At 47.0% G+C, this 18056-nt stretch overlaps 1 pseudogene; it reads left to right on the forward strand.

The window, feature by feature from the left end:
• LOC140614393 (farnesyl pyrophosphate synthase-like) overlaps positions 1 to 18056 on the forward strand; it is a 41403-nt pseudogene that overhangs the window by 874 nt on the left and 22473 nt on the right.

The raw sequence follows: 18056 nt of genomic DNA on the forward strand, positions 1-18056 counted from the left end.
GAGCCTGTGACAACCCCCCCCCCCCCCGCCGCCTCGGAAACTTGGGACTGCTGCAAAGTGGTGCCAGCTGATGCTTTCACCTCAGGGGCTCTGAGGAGGGTGCTGGGGGTACAAATACCTGAGGAGAGGGTGCCACCCAGCAGGCAGTACCATGGACTCTTGTCCCGCAAACATGGAAAGAGGCTGGAAGCTAGGACCAGTTGCTACTGGAACGTCACCAAAGGCACTAAATCCAAATGAGAGTTTTCAGTCCACATTAGCATCATTTGATTCTCTTGACCACTCTCTCTGAGCCATTTCCCCTGGTGACCTCTGGAATGCCATGTTTTTCTGCTCTTCTTCCTGCATCTCTGTCTTCTCCTTTGAGTCTCCCATTATAGATAGTTGATAAACTATCTTTCAGTTGCTAAAGGTTGTTTCATCATTAGTCGCTAGGGAAATGCAAGTTAAAACCTCAAGGAAATAATACTATACACCTACTAGAATGGCTACAAGGAAAAGACTGACCATATCAAGTGTTGGTGAGGAGTTGGAGGAACTGGAATCTTGTGTATTGCAGCTGAGGATGTTCAGTGGTCCTCTCCCCCTGGAGAGCAATTTGGCAGTTCCTTTAAAAGCGAACCACATGCCAACTGTATGATCCAGCCATTCCACCCCTAGATAGTTATGAGAGAGATCACAGTATATGTCCATACAAAGACTTTTACACAGATATTCATGGGTGCTATGCTTGTAGTAGCTCAGAAGTGGAAGCAGTCTGAAAGTCCACACATTGGTGATGTATAAACAAATTGTGGTGCACCCGTACATTGAATACAATTCAGCAATAATAAGGAATGAACTCTTGATACAAGTGGCAACCTGGACAAAATGAAAAAAATTAAAAGTAATTAGAGTGAAGGAAAGAAGCCAGACGAAAGCAGATTACATTCTGTGTGATCCCATTTATATACAATTCTAGAAGATGAGAACTAATCCTAGCTACAGAGCAGATCAGGGGTTGCCTGAGGATGGGAGGGAGGAGCTACAAAGGAACACCAGGCAACTTTGGAGGTGAGGGATATGCTCATTCTCTTGAATGTAATAATGGATCTGTGGGTATATACATGTCCACACTTATCAAACTGTACACTTTCAATATGTGCTGTTTATTGTGTATCACTTACACATCAATAAAGCTGTCAAAAAATATAGTTGCAGTTCCTTCAAGACTAATCCCAGACCCCCTTCCTCCCCCACCCCCCATACTCTCCCTTGGCAGTTTTACCTGCATCTGCCATCAATTTGCAGATGATCCTCTACCTCCCTGCTCCCAGTATATTTGCAACCCAGGCCTTTCCTCTTGGCTCAGAATGTCTGTCCAACTAGCCATGTGGGCATAAATTCCTCCAGACCAGAATGTGTAATCATCACCCCACACCTGGTTCTCCTCCACTGCTCCCTATTGCATGGAACAGGTCTATGGAGCAAGTTCAAAACTTGCTCAAGGCATCATCCTTGATACCTCTGTCTCCCACCTCAAATCCAGACCAACTCCATTAGATTTATTTCCTTAGTTTCCCGCCTGATGGACACTAAGGTTGTTTCTTGCTAATTCTGTATTGTTACAAACATGCTGTGTTCACCATTATAAATACATCTCCCATCTCCTTGTGCGCATATGGAAGAGTTTCTTTTAGACTAGAAGAACTTCACTTATAGGGCATTGCCAACTTGATTTTGAATTAATCTACCTTCTCACAAAAAGCCATGAAAGTTTCCTCTTTCCTTTTCTCTCAGGGATTCCCTCATGATTTTGTTTTTTATTGCTAAAATGTTACCATATGGATATACCTGAGAAGTAGCAACATAGAAGCTGCTTTCTACTCTGGCACTCTTGTAGCACTTTATAGCTTTCAAAGGGAATTCCTGCAAGTACCTCATTTCCACCTTAAAACAATGGCATCCAGAGGTGTATTTCTCAGCCCCACTTAAATAGATGGGGAGACCGAGGCTCAGAGAAGTGATCTTACTTGCTCATTGTCACTTGGTTTACCAAAAATGCTATCTCCCAGATAGGAACCCTAGGGCAAAGTGGTACCATTGCTTTTGTTCCCAACCTCTGCTCTTCTCTGATCCTGCAAGACTGAGTCCTCAGTGCCTATGGATGAGTGATTCAGGCAGACTCCTTTCTGCAACATAGGTACTCATTCAGAGGCTTCATTAACCCCTCCCATTCCTGCTTTGTGAGCCAGAAAGGCTGTGTTTGAAATTTCTGCCCATGCCTGCCAGACCTGGGCATCTCACGCAACCCGCCTACCTGCGGTCTAGGGGTGGCCTAGGGGAGGCACTTCCAGTGCAGAAGCCCAGTGATGGCTGTCGAGTGATCTGTATTCTTTTCTTAGGGCTTCACTCCACCTCCTTTCACGTTATCGTGGGATCGTCACTCTATAGTGCTCATCTGTTCCAGGTGGCAGAGCAGTTTCTGAGCATGCCTCCCTCTGAATGTTAGAACACTACTGTGATGTTAGAACACTCCTGGACTGAAGCACTTGCTCTTCCGAACTTGCTCTCAGATGAACTGAGTGTCCTGACTCACATTCATGGGCCTCTCCAGGGCAGCTCACATCCAACAACTGGTCATTGTGGATTACAAAGGTCCAACCCCTTGCTTCAACCCCGGAGCTCTGCAGGGCCATCCCGGAGCTCCTTGTGGGGCCAGACAATACCTTTGCTTCAACTGTGTCACACTCCTTTTACCCAGTCCTGTGTGATTGACACCCCCTTCCCCAGCAGGTGCTGATACCGAGGACAGTCCTCAGTAAACTCCACTCCCCACATCTCCCTCTGAGTCTGCTTTCTTGGGAAATAGCCTGTGAGTCTCTTGTATCTAGTTAGTGAGCAGGAGGCAGCTGCTTCCAGGGACCTTCCTCAGGCCTTCCAGAGGAGGTACTTCCAGTCCTTATGGACTGGGCCCCTCCATGTCTGGAATGGACCCCCTACCCTCATGCTTGGCTGCCCAGATTGAGGCTAATCCTGTGGAACCACAGCACAGAATGGCTCTGGGTCCAGGGCTCCCTGAATGGGTAGACCCTGGTGACTTTGGTGAGAGGATAAAATCCGGGGACCAGCAAGCTCAGAGAGGGGTTACAGACTCACCTGTGGCTTCCTTTCTTCCAAGAGGGAGATTAGAAGGAGTTCCAGTGTGTCAGCAAGACTTTCAGGGCCTGTGGGAGTCACTGGGCTCCAGCCCTTGTAGGTGGGCTGGGCAGTGAAGAGAAGCTCCAGCAGGTGGTGCTGGAGGTCTCTGGTCAGGAGATGAGGAAGCTAAACCTGCTGGGACCTGGGAATGTTCTAGGGACATGGGGTTCTTCAAAGCAGAGGCTGAGACAGTGACCTGGACAGTTTAGGGGAGACAATCTCAAGAAATGTGGAGAGAGTAAGGAAGGGAGTCTGGAAAGGGAAGAAAGCCGAGAAAGCATGGGTTCATGCCTGAGGACTGTGGTGGGCAATTGAGGCTTGCTCCCACTGTGTATGTGTGTGGGGGGAACGCCTCCGAGACACGTGTAGAATACACATCAGAATCCTCCCACTGCTGGGCAAGAGAGCTGGGGTTTTAACCACCACCTCTGTCCTTCGTTGGTGGAGTGATTTTCCTGATGGGTTAACTCCCTGCCACTTCTGGCCTATTTTGGGATAAAGCTTCCCCATCTGGGGGATGTCTTCATGCAGAGAGTCACAGGAAGCTGGGGGTACCTATAACAGGTAACCTCTGGGGAGCTGATGGGATAGTGGGGGTGCTGCTACACATGGGAAGCTAAGAGGCAGGAGCTCCAGGATTTGGGGAAGGTATGTGCAGTGTTGGTGTGAGGTTGGGGAATGTGAGCTGCTACACTGACACACTTGCTGTGGTGCTGCCATTGCCCTTCAGTATCCCAGAGCCATGGGGGCAGGGGAGGCAGGGACGTTGTAAGGATGACAAAGATGACAAATGGAATCAAAGTGATTCCGGAGAGGTTTTCAGGCCCTTGTGAATCCATGGCATGACAGTCTCCTGGCATTTGGGCCTTGCTCTTGGGTGCTGTTGCATTATCCTCTGGCTAGGGTTGTCACTCACTGAGGTTGACAGCGTATTTTCCCAGATTTGGGGAGTCAGAGGCACAAGGGATCCCTGGAGGTGGGGCATTTGGGTGACAGTTTTTAAATGGCCCAGAGATGGGATGCCTGGGTGGCTCAGTGATTGAGCGCTTGCCTTTGGCTCAGGACATGATCCCAGAGTCTTGGGATCGAGTCCCACATCAGGCTCCCCACATGGAGCCTGCTTCTCCCTCTGCCTATGTCTCTGCTTCTCTCTTTCCCTCTCTGTGTCTTTCATGAATAAATAAAATTAAAAAAAAATGGCCCAGAGAGCCTGGGCCCTTAGGCTTCTGCCTACATACTTTCCAGGGGCTGATTTGGAGACTTGGGGAAACAGATGGCTTCCATACCTTCCCACCTAGTGAGGCAAGGAGCTCCCATTATTGGGATGGGCAATAAAAGTGCCACCAGCAGCATCTGTGCCACCAGCAGCATCTGGTGCCACCAGCAGCATCTCACAATGGATAAACCTCAGGCTTTTAGAGAAGGGCAGCCTTTTTATTTTTTAATTATTTAAAATTTTTAAATTTTTTGCATTTTTTTATTGGAGTTCGATTTGCCAACATATAGCATAACACCCAGTGCTCGTGCCGTCAAGTGCCCTCCTCAGAGGACAGGCTTTTAGATAGGAGGGGCTGGCAGGGCACTTTCCCATAGAGAGACAGGTTCTTGGCAGACTGAACCAGTCAGTGGCGCTGACAGAGGATTCAGCAATGTCAGCAAGGCCACAGGGTATGAGGACCTTTTTCGTGCTAAAATGGTGCAGGTTACTGTGCCATCTGCATTTAGGAGTAAAAGAGGAGTCTTGCTTTTGGTTCATGCTTTGCAGTTCACTGCCTGTTGTATATTCTCCTCTTTTTAAACTGGTCTTTCTTCCCCTGCTGACTTGCATTGGCTGCATTGGATTTCTACTCTAGGTCTAGAGAATTTCCATCTCTACACTCACAGTGGAAGAATAAAAACTATTTGGGTTCCTTCCATCAGGAAAAAAAAAATCATTCGTGCGTTCAGCTCTTTAGTCAGCAAATATGATAGGACGTTTGTCATGAGTCAGGCTCTGTACTAGGCCCCAAGGATACACTGATGGGTATAGCATGGTATCTGCTGTCAAGAAGCTCTGTCTTGTTGGGGAGATAGGCCCCCGTGATAGAGGCTTTAGCATCCTACCCCACACCTCTTGCAGGAATGATCATAGCCAGAGTGGAATTTTTAAAACAGAAATAAAATCATGTCACTGCCACTTAAAATGACTTCCTGTTACATTGGGAAGGCAACCCAACTCCTCACTGTGGCCTCGAGAAGCTGAAAAGATCCCTCCCTCACTGATTGCATCCCCCCCCCCCCCATTCCTAGTGAGGCTGTCCTCACACTGCGGTGCCTTCTGGAGCCCAGCCAGCGCCCTCTGGGGCCTTTGTACTGGCTCTTTCCTTTCTCTGGAATGATTTTCCTGCAGCCCTGTGAGGTCTCAGCTCAAGGGTGATCTCTCAAGAAGCTGCCTCCTTGAGATGCTATCCCAACTCCCTGTTTAATTACCTCCAGTGGACAGTGGACGCAGTGTGTGAAATGCTCACTTATTGCCTGATGTCTGTCCCTCCCCACCCTCTACACCGCTGGAACCTACACTTCAGGAGGGCAAGGACCTTTACTGTTTTGTTCCCTTTGATATCATCAGTGTCTAGAACAGTGCCTGGAAAATTTTAGGCTCATCATAAATATTTGTTGCATGAATGAAGAAATCCCTGATTTACTGATGAGAAAACTGAGGACCATGTGACACAGGTGGTAGGTGGCAGAGCTGGGATCCTAACTCATGATTGTGGTAGGCCATGGTCCTTCCCTCCACTCCATCTTGCCTAGAGAACGCAGAAAAGCATACCTCTCCCCTTTTTCTGGGTCTCAAGCCCACGTTTTATGACCTTGCCTTTGGTGTCAGTGTGGGGTCACCGTGGCCATCCCTCTAAGGGCAAATACTAACAGCTGAGTTGCTGTGAGATCGAATCCCCGTAGCTGTTTTCTTTCATTCTGAGACGGACACTTTTCCATATCACAGCATCTCTTCAATTGGAGTGCATTTCCCAATTGATGCATACTTAATATAGTTTCCTTTTCCCCTTGAAAGCGCTTCTGAAACCTAGCGATGGCGTCCTAGAATCTGGAAACGAATAGCTGTGAAAACTCTGTAATTGTTTTTAAGAAAGCAGTGGTATTGGAATAAATAGTGGAGATTTCTCTCTTTCCCATGGGTTGCAGCTTTTCTGTTTTACACAGATACCAGACAGAATAACATCAGATATTTCTTTTGTTGTTAATGGTATATATATTTTTTTCGTCCTTGTCTATCTCCCTGATAGGATCTGAGAAGTGAATAATACAAGAACATAAAGATATATCTAGATTTGTTCTGACAAGTTTCATATCACCGAATAGACTTGGAGAAGAATATTTGACCTTAAGAAAAATTACATTGAGAAATCCAGCTGCTATTATAAAAACCGTGCAGCCCAGAGAAAATGATGCTTCATCTATTGTGGTACTTGTGTAACTTATGTCAACAGAAAGCCAATAGCTTCATCATGATCTGAAAGTATATTTCACCTGGGCCCTCCCCTGATCTGATAGAAGGAAGCATGTGCATAAATTCTCGGCTCCAACTTTCCCAAAGAACTGCAGAGGGAGAGAGTGGGGGCGGGGCAAGACAGGTGCTTCTTAGACTGTCTCGTCAGCCTTCACAGGGCTCCCAGACCTTTGACAGAGAGATTTATGCAGGAGTGTCATGAAGGTAACTCTGGAAACAGGAAATATTTTAATAAGCGTTCTTTCTAAAACTAAGGATGTCATTTTAAATTGATATGTTGACATTGATATGTTTCTCCATCAAATGTAGATTCATACAGTCTTTTTTTTTTTTTAATCCAAGTTTAATGCAAGTTGCTTAATTAACCTTTTGGCTTCGGTTTTCCTGTCTGGATATGGCAGGTATTAATATTAGTCTCAAACAATGGGTGTACAACAATTACTACATAATTTATTTTCTCTCAGTTGAATGATGTTTTGACTGTGCCCCCGTTCTGCTGGATGCTGGGCGATGACTTCAGCCATTCGTTCCGCATGTGATCACATTTCCGGGGTCTTGTGAAGTGTCACATCGAGGGTGGCCGTCTTCAGTGATCAGTCCTCACAGGTTCCTGCTGTCACATCCTCTGTCCCAGCCCATGTCTCCACAGCTCCCTTGCCCCTCTAGAGCTTGGGCATCCTTTGTACGATAGTCCATGATCTGGTCCCACTGATTATTCTTCTTTGGGATTTCCACTTGGATCCCTGGGGCTTCTGGAGCCTGTACGATTCTATTTGCTCAAGCCAGGAAGGATCAGTTTATATGGTTTGGGTGGGTGGTGTTGGGGCTTTCTCCTTTTCTCTCTGTAAGCTCCTTTCTCCTTCCTTACACCTTCTGTAGGTCTTCCAGATTCTCCCCTGGGCAGGCCTGGGATTAAGGTGAGGCGAATGAGGATACTTTTCAGTCGCTCAATTTCAGGGTACATCTTAAAAATTGTGGATTTTTTGGTATTAATTTTTATTTTTAAAATTATTGCATTAAAATATTTATCCTTATTTCTGAGTTTTCTGCTGGCTCTTTAAACCTTGCAGCTGACGACAGTGCCTCCTCTGCCTCACCTTAATGCTGGCCATGGGTTTTGAAAACAAAATCAGAAGATCCTGTGGTTTCCTGTCCTGTCTTGCCATGCCTTGAGAACCAGCTTGAATTGAAGGAAAGAGGGAGGGAAATGCAGGGAGGACAAACCATCAATTAAGGTCTCAAGACACCTTGAGCCTCACAGAGGTGGAGGGAGGGGTTCTGTCTCAAAAATATTCCAGCTCTCCTGTCTGAGCTTCACATCACACGGAGAGGCTCTTGGACAGATGTGCACAGAGGAAGACACCTGCTCTCTCACGTACCTCAGGCATCGGTCGCAATTCAAATTGTTTTCAGCTCAGATTCTTGGCCATGGAGATGTGGCCAGGCCATTTGACAAAGCCTGCCTGGCTAGAAAAAATCACAACAGGAACAACCCCTCACCTGCTGGCAGTTCTCTCATTTCTTTGAGGCTCAACTCCTTTCTTTCTGGCTGTGGCTGCTCTGCACCTTTGCACTCATTAAAAAACAAAACAAAACACTTTTTCAAGAACAGTCTCCAGTCTCCAAAATGGAATCAGCAAAGTTTGATTCTATTTTTATAAAAGGCCCAACTTGGACCTGAAGGCACCCACACAGCACTTGGATTGAGGAGGGAAACTGAGCCTTCCAACCAGATGGTAATTCCTTTTATTGCACTTCTTTCTTTCTTTCAACTTGCCCTCCAGGGTGGAAACCAGGTTGAGAATGGAAGATTGTGAAAAGTCAGCGGGGCTGTTCACCTGCGTGGAATCAGAGAGCCCAGCCTTTGTAACCGGAAGGTGGCTGCTTTCAAGCTGCCTGGTGCGGCTTTTCAGCCCTCCTAGAAATCATTCAAAAGCTGAACATTGCAGTTTTTTTTTCTGCTTTGCCTACTCCCTTGAAAATAGCAGAAGCACCATGGGACGTTTTGTCCCACATTTGCAGCTTCTGAGTATTTTCTGTTGCCAAGCTTTGGGATGCAGGCCACCTTCGGAGAGCTGAGTGTACGCAGTTTCCACTCCTCTGCCTGGCTTTCTTAGGTTTGCCTTCATTGTTCCTTCTGATGGCGCTCAAACAGGACAGAGCAAGCTGTGACCTCGTCTCCCCCCACTTCCCTTAGCTCTGATTTGTTCCTTCCTTCTCAGGGTTCTTGTCTTAGCGTGTGCATCCAGGTAAGCTGCATCTTCTTCAGGAATCATGGTGTTGCAAGGGCAAGGAGCAGCCCAAGTGACTCGGTAGAGAGGGGGCTTACTGCAAGGTCATGGGGGACTCCACTGCAAAGGTTTCACGAGAACCAGAGGTCACCTGCACTGACTGGGTGGGCAGCCTTGCTACTTCTCTGTGGCCCAAGGGCTTTCAGCTCAGCCTTGGCCTGGGTGTTCTCTCCTTCTCCCCTGCACACCAGCCTGCTTCACACCAGCTTCTGTTCTTGCTCACTCACAGTTATAGGTGTCCTGTGCCTATTCTGGCTCTGGAGTCTCTGTGACCTTATAGGGTCTCTTCTTGGAGTTAACTGGCTCACCAGTTTCTAAATTCCTGGGAAAGGAATTTCAATTGGTTGGCTTGGGATCCCATGTCCACCCCTAGTCCTGTCAGCTGTGTGTGATGGTGGTGGCAGGTGACATGGGACATGGGCTGCCCCTCAGGGAGGAGCATGGATTGAGAGTAGTTTTTCTAAGATGTGGACAGTGCGGAATGGGCAGGAGAGAATCCCAGCATTTCTAGTGCCTAAGGGTCATTTCCTGTTTGGTCCAGTGCTCTGGGGCACACCCCTGGTAAGCTTCCCTTTCAAGGAAACATGATGCTCTTCTGGTGGCCTGACTCCTGGTCTTTTCTGTTTTGAGTTCTGTTGTTGATATATTGCCTAGAGAGCAGCGCCCAGACCCCCAACACCAAGATTAAATATTAAAACTGTGTGTATTTTTATTAAACAGCTAAACTCTAAATCCATCCAGAATTTATTTTGGATGCAAGGGGTTAGGTAGGGAGTTCAGTTTTATTTCCTCTCCCTAGTGGCTAGCCAGTTATCCTGACACAATTTTTTGATTATCCATTTAAAAAAATTGAATGAACATCTTATTTATCATATATTACATTTTCTTATGCATTCAATCAATCAATATATACATCAATATATCTAGGCTGTATTCAGTTTCATTAACTTGTTAAACCATGTGTCAGAAGCACCATATTTTATTTTTTTTAAGATTTTATTTATTTATTCATGAGAGACACACAGTGAGAGAGAGAGAGGGAGAGAGAGGCAGAGACACAGGCAGAGGGAGCCTAACGTGGGACTCGATCCCAGGACTCCATGATCACACCCTAGGCTGCAGATGGCTCTAAACCACTGCGCCACCAGGGCTGCCCTGAAGCACCATATTTTAATTAATGTGGGCTGCTGCTTCTAAACTGTGGAGTCATTTTGTACAGCTGGTGATTCTTCTTCTTTTAAATTAAAGTACAGTTGACACACATGTTACATTAGTCTCAGGTGTATAGCTTAGTGATTTGACAAGTCTATACATTATGCTGTGCTTGCCACAAGTGTAGCTCCCATCTGTCACTGCGATTACAGTATCATTGACTATATTCCCTATTTTGTGCCGTTCATCCCTGTGACTTACTTATTCCATAACTGGAAACCTGTATCTTCCCTTCTCCTTCCTTCACCCTTTAGCCCCTTCCCACCCTTTCCCCTTCGGTCATTCTTCTGACTACTCATCCTCATATATAGACTGGTCTGGTTTGTATGACATTGGATGCTGAGGAAGAGCCAGAGCAGCTCTTCCTCTCCATGAAGGGAGCCATCTCACCACGGGGGGGCCTCTTTTCTGTGGGGGCACTTCCTCTTCATGTCCAGGTCAGCAGATGGAAGCTGCCAGGATCGAGGTGCACTCATTAGCCTGCCCAGTGCCATGGCAAGAGGTATTCCCAGCAGGAACCATGTACCCGGCAGCTCACTACCCACACTCTTAGCGTACTGGTGAGCTCTGAGGAGAAGTGAGGTCGCCCTGTGGCCCCATTCCCTCATGACTTGGCAGCAGGCTGATGGCCACCCTGTTGGATTTTGCTTTGGCTGACTGTGACACCACTCACTCCCATTTCCAGCCACTTGGGTTTATTTATTTATTTTAAATTATTATTATTATTTTAAAGACTATTTATTAATGAGAGACACACAGAGAGGCAGAGACAGAAGCAGAGGGAGAAGCAGAGCTGGATGTGGGACTCGACCCTGAGACCCCAGGATCACGCCCTGAGCCGAAGGCAGACGCTCAACCACTGAGCCACCCAGGCATCCCCAGCCACTTGGGTTTGGGTTTAGAGCTGGGGTGAGAGTTAGGATTCTGGAATCTGTCTCTCACTTTTCAGGTGGGCCCTTACTGGAAGTCTATGCAGCAGGCTGTGAGGAGGCCAGAGCTCCTCCTAGGGCCTTTCAGCTTTTAAGTGTTAGGTCTGGCCTCTTGTTGTGATTTAGTCCTATGTTTATTTAGTTATTCTGATGGAGATTTCAGAAATGAGAAAAGAGAATAAAATGCAGAGACTTAATTGCCACTTGGAGCTTCTACACATTTTTAAGGGAGTAACAGGAGTGGAAGTGATCCCTTAAAGGCAGTATTTCTAAAATGTGGGTCTGTAATAGATTGTATGGTCTGTCCACAACTCTACCTTCCCTCCTCCCCTTGTCCTGGCTTCTTTCCTCCTCCATGGAAGGAATATACTTCCTTACCCTGTTTTTTGGCCAAAAGAATGGGAGATGTGATGGGCACAGAGGCTTTAGATGTGTTTGCCTGTTGATGCGGCCTCTTGTGCCCCTGCCATCTGCCACAAAAAGAGCATGCCCTGGTTCAAAAATGAGAGACACGTGGAGCAGACCTGAGCTTGGCCTTCAGACCCAGAGAGACTCTAACTGACCTGCCACACATGGAGGTGAGAAAGACAGACAGTTGTCATTGTAAGTCATTGAGATTGGGGTTGTTTGTTATGTAGCATGCCACCATTGCAGCCCAAGCCTGACTAATACTGGGTCATATATGTGCCCCTCTCAGAGGAAGAAAATTCTAGCGAACCCTCTGTGTTGGCATAATTTATCCACTCATGCAACAAATTGCGCTGAACATGTGTGTGTATGTGTGTGTGTGTGTGTGTGTGTGTGTGTTGGAGGGGAAGGGATAGAAATAACGAAAGCAGTTAGAAAGAGTGAGGAGTAAATCATTTTACATAATTTAACAAATATTTCAAACAATACTAGGTATACATTTCTTATCCTTATAATTCATACTCCATCAGACAAGCAAGACAAAATGACAAATTAACTTCAAAGAAAGCTACATCATAATCTACATCAATTTGATGGGATGGATGATGTTTTGTTTCTATTAAATTACCTTTTGCACTGCAAATATGGTCCTTATTGTTCTGTCTACATTCTTTCGAGTTAGGTGTGCTCTTACCGTGATGACTCAGTTTTTACCCTATTTTTCTGCAATCAGTATAGAACTTGAATCTGGGTCCTTTGGCTTTTACTTTGTGTAACTATGTCCTCAAGGAGTCCGTCTGCCCCTGTTCTGTACCACAAACACACCCAGTGAGAATGGGGAAAATTAACAAGGCAGGAAACCACAAATGTTGGAGAGGATGTGGAGAAAAGGGAACCCTCTTACACTGTTGGTGGGAATGTGAACTGGTGCAGCCACTCTGGAAAACTGTGTGGAGGTTCCTCAAACAGTTAAAAATAGACCTGCCCTACGACCCAGCAATTGCACTGTTGGGGATTTACCCCAAAGATTCAGATGCAGTGAAATGGCAGGACACCTGCACCCCGATGTTTCTAGCAGCAATGTCCACAATAGCCAAACTGTGGAAGGAGCCTCGGTGTCCATCGAAAGATGAATGGATAAAGAAGATGTGGTCTATGTATACACTGGAATATTCCTCAGCCATTAGAAATGACAAATACCCACCATTTGCTTCAACGTGGATGGAGCTGGAGGGTATTATGCTGAGTGAAGTAAGTCAATTGGAGAAGGACAAACAGTGTATGTTCTCATTCATTTGGGGAATATAAATAATAGTGAAAGGGAATATAAGGGAAGGGAGAAGAAATGTGTGGGAAATATCAGAAAGGGAGACAGAACATAAAGACTCCTAACTCTGGGAAACGAACTAGGGGTGGTGGAAGGGGAGGTGGGTGGGGGGTGGGGGTGGGGTGGGGTGGGGTGGGGTGGCGGTGACTGGGTGAAGGGCACTGAGGGGGACACTTGACGGGATGAGCACTGGGTGTTATTCTGTATGTTGGGAAATTGAACACCAATAAAAAATAAATCTATTATTAAAAAAAAAAAAGTACGTAAAGGACAATAGGACATCGTCTCCTCCCCAGTGATAGGGGACTGCCCCGGGGCCTCTCTTCCTTCGAAAGCCTCAAGGCTATGGTACCTTAATGGTCTCATGAATGGGAGAATAGGGGAGTGGGCTTCCAGAAGAAACCATGAAGCTTTATCAGCCTCAGTAGGTTGGGAGTCTACAGAGAGCATTAAAAAGACTCACGGTGTAAAACAAGAAAATTTTCCTACTATAAGTGAAGCACCGGTTTACAAAGGCTGCTCTTCCTCTAGCTCTGTTATTCTCCATGTTGCTTTAAGATCTGCTTCTTGTGGGGAGGTCCGGGGGGCGCAGCGGTTGGGCCTCTGCTTGGCTCAGGGCGTGATCCTGGAGCCCCGGGATCGAGTCCCACGTCGGGCTCCCAGCGTGGAGCCTGCTCCTCCCTCTGCCTGTGTCTCTGCCTCTCTGCGTGTGTGTGTCTCATGAATAAATAAAATATTAAAAAACAAAAAACCCCCCGCACCACAGTAAAAAATAGTAACTCCACTTTCTTTCCGCCCCTGGACGCCCGAGCAAGCATCGGTAGAGTCTCCCCTCCCCCCGCCCGCACGTCTAAGTCAGAGTCTCCCAAAGAGCCGAGCAGCTGCGGAAGCTCTTCATCGGAGGTTTGAGCTTGGAAACGACCGATGAGAGTCTGAGGAGCCATTCTGAGCAATGGGGGAGGCTTGCGGACTGTGTGGCCGTGAGAGACCCCAAGGCCAAGCGCTCCAGAGGCTTTGGGGTCGGCCCGGGCCCCCTGGAGGAGGCGGCCGCGCAGGAACCTGGGCCGCCCGAGGTGGCGGGAGAGCCTGGAACCAGAGGGCTGTCTCCCCAGGAGATTCTCGAAGACCCGGTGCCCACTGACCTGTGAACTAGATTTTTGTCGGTGGCATTAAAGGAGACCCTGAAGAACATCATCCAAGAGATTGTTTGGAACAGTATGGGAACGTGGAGGTGATGGAGACCGTGACCCACCGAGGCCGTGGCGAAGAGAGAGGCTTTGCCTTTGTGACCTTTGACGACCACGACTCTGTAGACAAGATTGTCATTCAGAAATGCCATCCTGGGAAGGGCCACAGCTGTGAAGTAAGGAAAGCCCTATGGAAGCAAGAGATGGCTAGAGCTCCGTCCAGCCAAAGAGGCCGAAGCGGTTCTGGAAACTTTGGGGGTGGTCGTGGAGCTGGTGTTGGTGGGAATGACAGCTTTGGTCGTGGAGGGAACCTCAGTGGTCGAGGTGGCTTCGGTGGCAGTCGAGGTGGTGGTGGATACGGTGGCAGTGGGGATGGCCGTCACGGATTTGGTAATGACGGAAGCCACTTCGGAGGTGGCAGAAGCTATGACGATTTTGGCAATTACAACAATCAATCCTCAAATTTTGGACCCATGAAAGGAGGAAATTTTGGAGGCAGAAGCTCTGGCCCCTATGGTGGTGGAGGCCAATACTTTGCCAAACCACGAAACCAAGGTGGCTGTGGCGGTTCCAGCAGCAGCAGCAGCTATGGCGGTGGCAGAAGGTTTTAATTACTGCCAGGAAACAGAGCTTGGCAGGAGAGGAGAGCCAGAGGAGTGACAGGGAAGCTACAGGCTACAACAGATTTGTGACCTCAGCCAAGCACAGTGGTGGCAGGGCCTAGCTGCTACAAAGAAGACCTGTTTTAGACAATACTCATGTGTATGGGCAAAAAACTCGAGGACTGTATTTGTGACTAATTGTATGACAGGTTATTTTAGTTTCTGTTCTGTGGAAAGTGTAAAGCATTCCAACAAAGGGTTTTAATGTAGATTTTTTTTTTTTGCACCCATGCTGTTGATTGCTAAATGTAATAGTCTGATCATGACGCTGAATAAATGTGTCTTTTTTTTTTTAAATAGGAACTCCAGAAACAACTTCCTAATCCTAACAAATGCAAAATAGAAGCCTGGAATGTCTTGATGACTTTCCTTTCCTTTATCAGCCTGGAGTTTGTGTGACAGCGTTTAGACCATCATAAACACAAAAACATACACACAGCTCACAGATCTTGGAGCGAACTTCGGATCCTGAGCAGGCTCCTCCAGCTGGAGATGAAAGCACGTTCCATTTGATGTTTCCAGTCTGGGCAGTAGGTGGCGCTCTTGACATTTGGAATCACACGGGGGTGGGCCGTGCTGGGTTCTCGGGTCAGCCTTGGATAGAATTTGCTGGTGATGCATTGCAGTAGGTTTGCTGTTTATTCATCTTTTAAAAACATTCTCGCTGCAATGATCTTATCTGGGCCAAGTTTAGCCCTAATGCAGCACAGGCTGGCGACCGACCGGGCTGTGGTTTGGTCCTTGGGATACATTCTATTTTTTTTCTAGGCCGTGAAAGCAGCCCTGGCCGCAGGCTAGCAGCTGACGGTTTGCTGGGACTTTCAGACCCTCTCTAGGCAGGCAGTTAGCTTCTGGGCCCTGGTCTACTTTAGAGCCCCACACCTGTAAGCTGGCAGGTTGATTCTAGTGCTAAGGAAAGGGGGTGGGTCTGCTCTAGTCCTTGACCAGTCTAAGGAGTCTGTAAACATGCAGTTGTGGTGATTTTACCCTTAGCAACATGGAAATCTAGCATGCATGGTCTTCAGTGTGGAGGTCAGAAGGCACTTCATTTTCAAGTTGCTGTGTGGCCTTGGTTTTCCCTTCAGAAACTTGGAATAGCAGCTTAGCCTTAAGGGATTGTCATTGATACCAAGCCTCACTTACATGATTTATAATGCAAGTCACCTGAGTGCTTCAAGATAGATAAAATACAGGGTTGATCATAAAATTTAAGATGTAGAGATCACCTTACCCATCACACTCCTTACAGTTGAATATCTAATGCCCAGGGAGGAGAAATATACTTGCTCATGGGAGCACAATGGGTGCTATATAATGAGCTTAGATCTCTCCTCTCCCAATCCAGTTTAAAAAACAAAACAAAACAACATAATATTTTCCTCCACCATAGCCCTAACTCTCTGCATACCACCATGCCTGTACAGTGTCATGGGCTGCTCACCTGCTCTGTGCTACCCAAGTAATTCCTAGTGTTGCGAAGGACTGAACCCACACCCTACAATGAGAATATTATATTTATTCATTTTCATTAACCTAATTCAAATCTCGAGTATCCTAAAGTGTAAAAGTATCACCTTTTTGTATATTTTTTATTGAAGGTGTCTTTGATGACATATATATTTGTCTGTTTCCAGATTTTAGGGATGCGCAGAGCAAGTGTGTGTGTGTGTGTGTGTGTGTGCAAGCGTGCGTGTGTTTTAAGGTGAGGGCTATTTTACAGTAAAATGTACCAATGTTAAGTATTCAGCTTGATGGGTTTTGACAACCATGTAATTGCTTTTTGAGGACAAAGCTGACTATAGATCTAAGTCTTAAGGAGGATGGAGTAACACAATTTGTATCCGAGGGAAGGCAAATAGTTTTCTCAAGGCTTGTCTGGAGAGGGAGGAAGCCTGACATCTCTATGACCCTGTCCATTGTTCTGAGTTTCTTAAGAGGGGCGGCCCCTGGGTGTGCCGCGCCCAGAAATCCACCACGCTTGCTTCCTACAGCTTGTGGGCGAGGATGCTCAGGCCAGCGTTACTGAGGTCTCAGAAGCTGCGGGGGCCACACAAAATGCTATTCCTGCCAACCACACAGGCTCTCATTTGTGCTTCCTCACTAACAATCTGGGAGTCACCCTCACCAACGTGGTGAGACACGAGGCTTGTGTAGGGCCCTGTGTGTGGCTCTGGGCTTCAAGTGCTTGGATTTTAATTCCATACTGCTGTGTTTTTAAAGCTTCAGTCTCCGTTTCATGTTTCTCCTGGGTCTCTGTGATTCTAGTGGCCGGTCCCGCAGAGTCTATTCCTGACAATACGGTTGAAGCGGTGTGAATCTGAGTCTTTAACTAGGGCATGCAAGGAGGATCACCTCTCTTACATCCTAATCTGAGCCCCATTCTGCTAGGTTGAGTGGAAATTTCACCTCAGGTATTACTGTGGGCATCTCTCTATCCTGGGGGTTGTGCCAGGGTCCTGGGGTTACTTATAGGGATAAAGCAAAAGGGGGGCTTCTCCAGTCATGAGTCATGGGTCTGCACTGATTAATGCTGAGACACACTCATTGTCCCAGCCTGTTGGGTCTGTTCAAGTTCAGCTTGGAATACCAGAGTCTTCAGTGAGGCTTTCTGGTTGGGTCCTTGTCTCTAGCCTCCCCTTGAGGTCTAGTGACCCCTTCACCCCCACCCTGCCTCAGAGTGCTGTCCCCATGGCTCAGACATTTCCGCCATCATAGATGTGGGACTCATGGGTATTCCCAGCCCCATCCGGCACAGGCTTCTCTCTCTCCACTCCACATCTGGGACACCTAGTGTTTATCAGGGAGCCATTACAGAGGACAGGAGAAGGACAAGCTGCTGACTTCAAGTCCTATCTGTATCCTGCTTGGTAAAAAATACCCTGAGAGGAAGAATTACAAAGGCTACTTGCATGAAACCCAAGGAGATAAAAACAGCCCAAGAAAAACAGATTAATAGCTCAAAAAAAGTATTCTGCCAATGTTTACATTTTCCTGATGGCCTGTTTTGCTTATGATACTCTATGATTTTCTCTCTTCCTCACTGTCCAGAATGTTCTGTACTCCTTTCTTTGTGTGACTTCACTGGTGTGATCAGGATTATCATGGCAGGGGCTTAGTGATTATTTTTACCTGGAAATAGTCACTTCCTGTGCCCAGTTCAGCTGAAAGAACACAACCTCATGGCACTATAATCCCAACGGCGGCTTCTGTCCTCAGTGGCATTACTGCTCAGTGACTCCACTCGTCTTCCCGTGTTTGCAGTAAGATTTTTGAGGAGAGCTGGGTATTGTCTCCTGATGGCGTTTTAACACTGGGATGGGTGTTAATCATAAGGAGAGGTTTGCTCTGA

Source organism: Canis lupus, chromosome 22 (genome assembly GCF_048164855.1).
Source record: "Canis lupus baileyi chromosome 22, mCanLup2.hap1, whole genome shotgun sequence".
Lineage (NCBI taxonomy): Eukaryota > Metazoa > Chordata > Mammalia > Carnivora > Canidae > Canis > Canis lupus.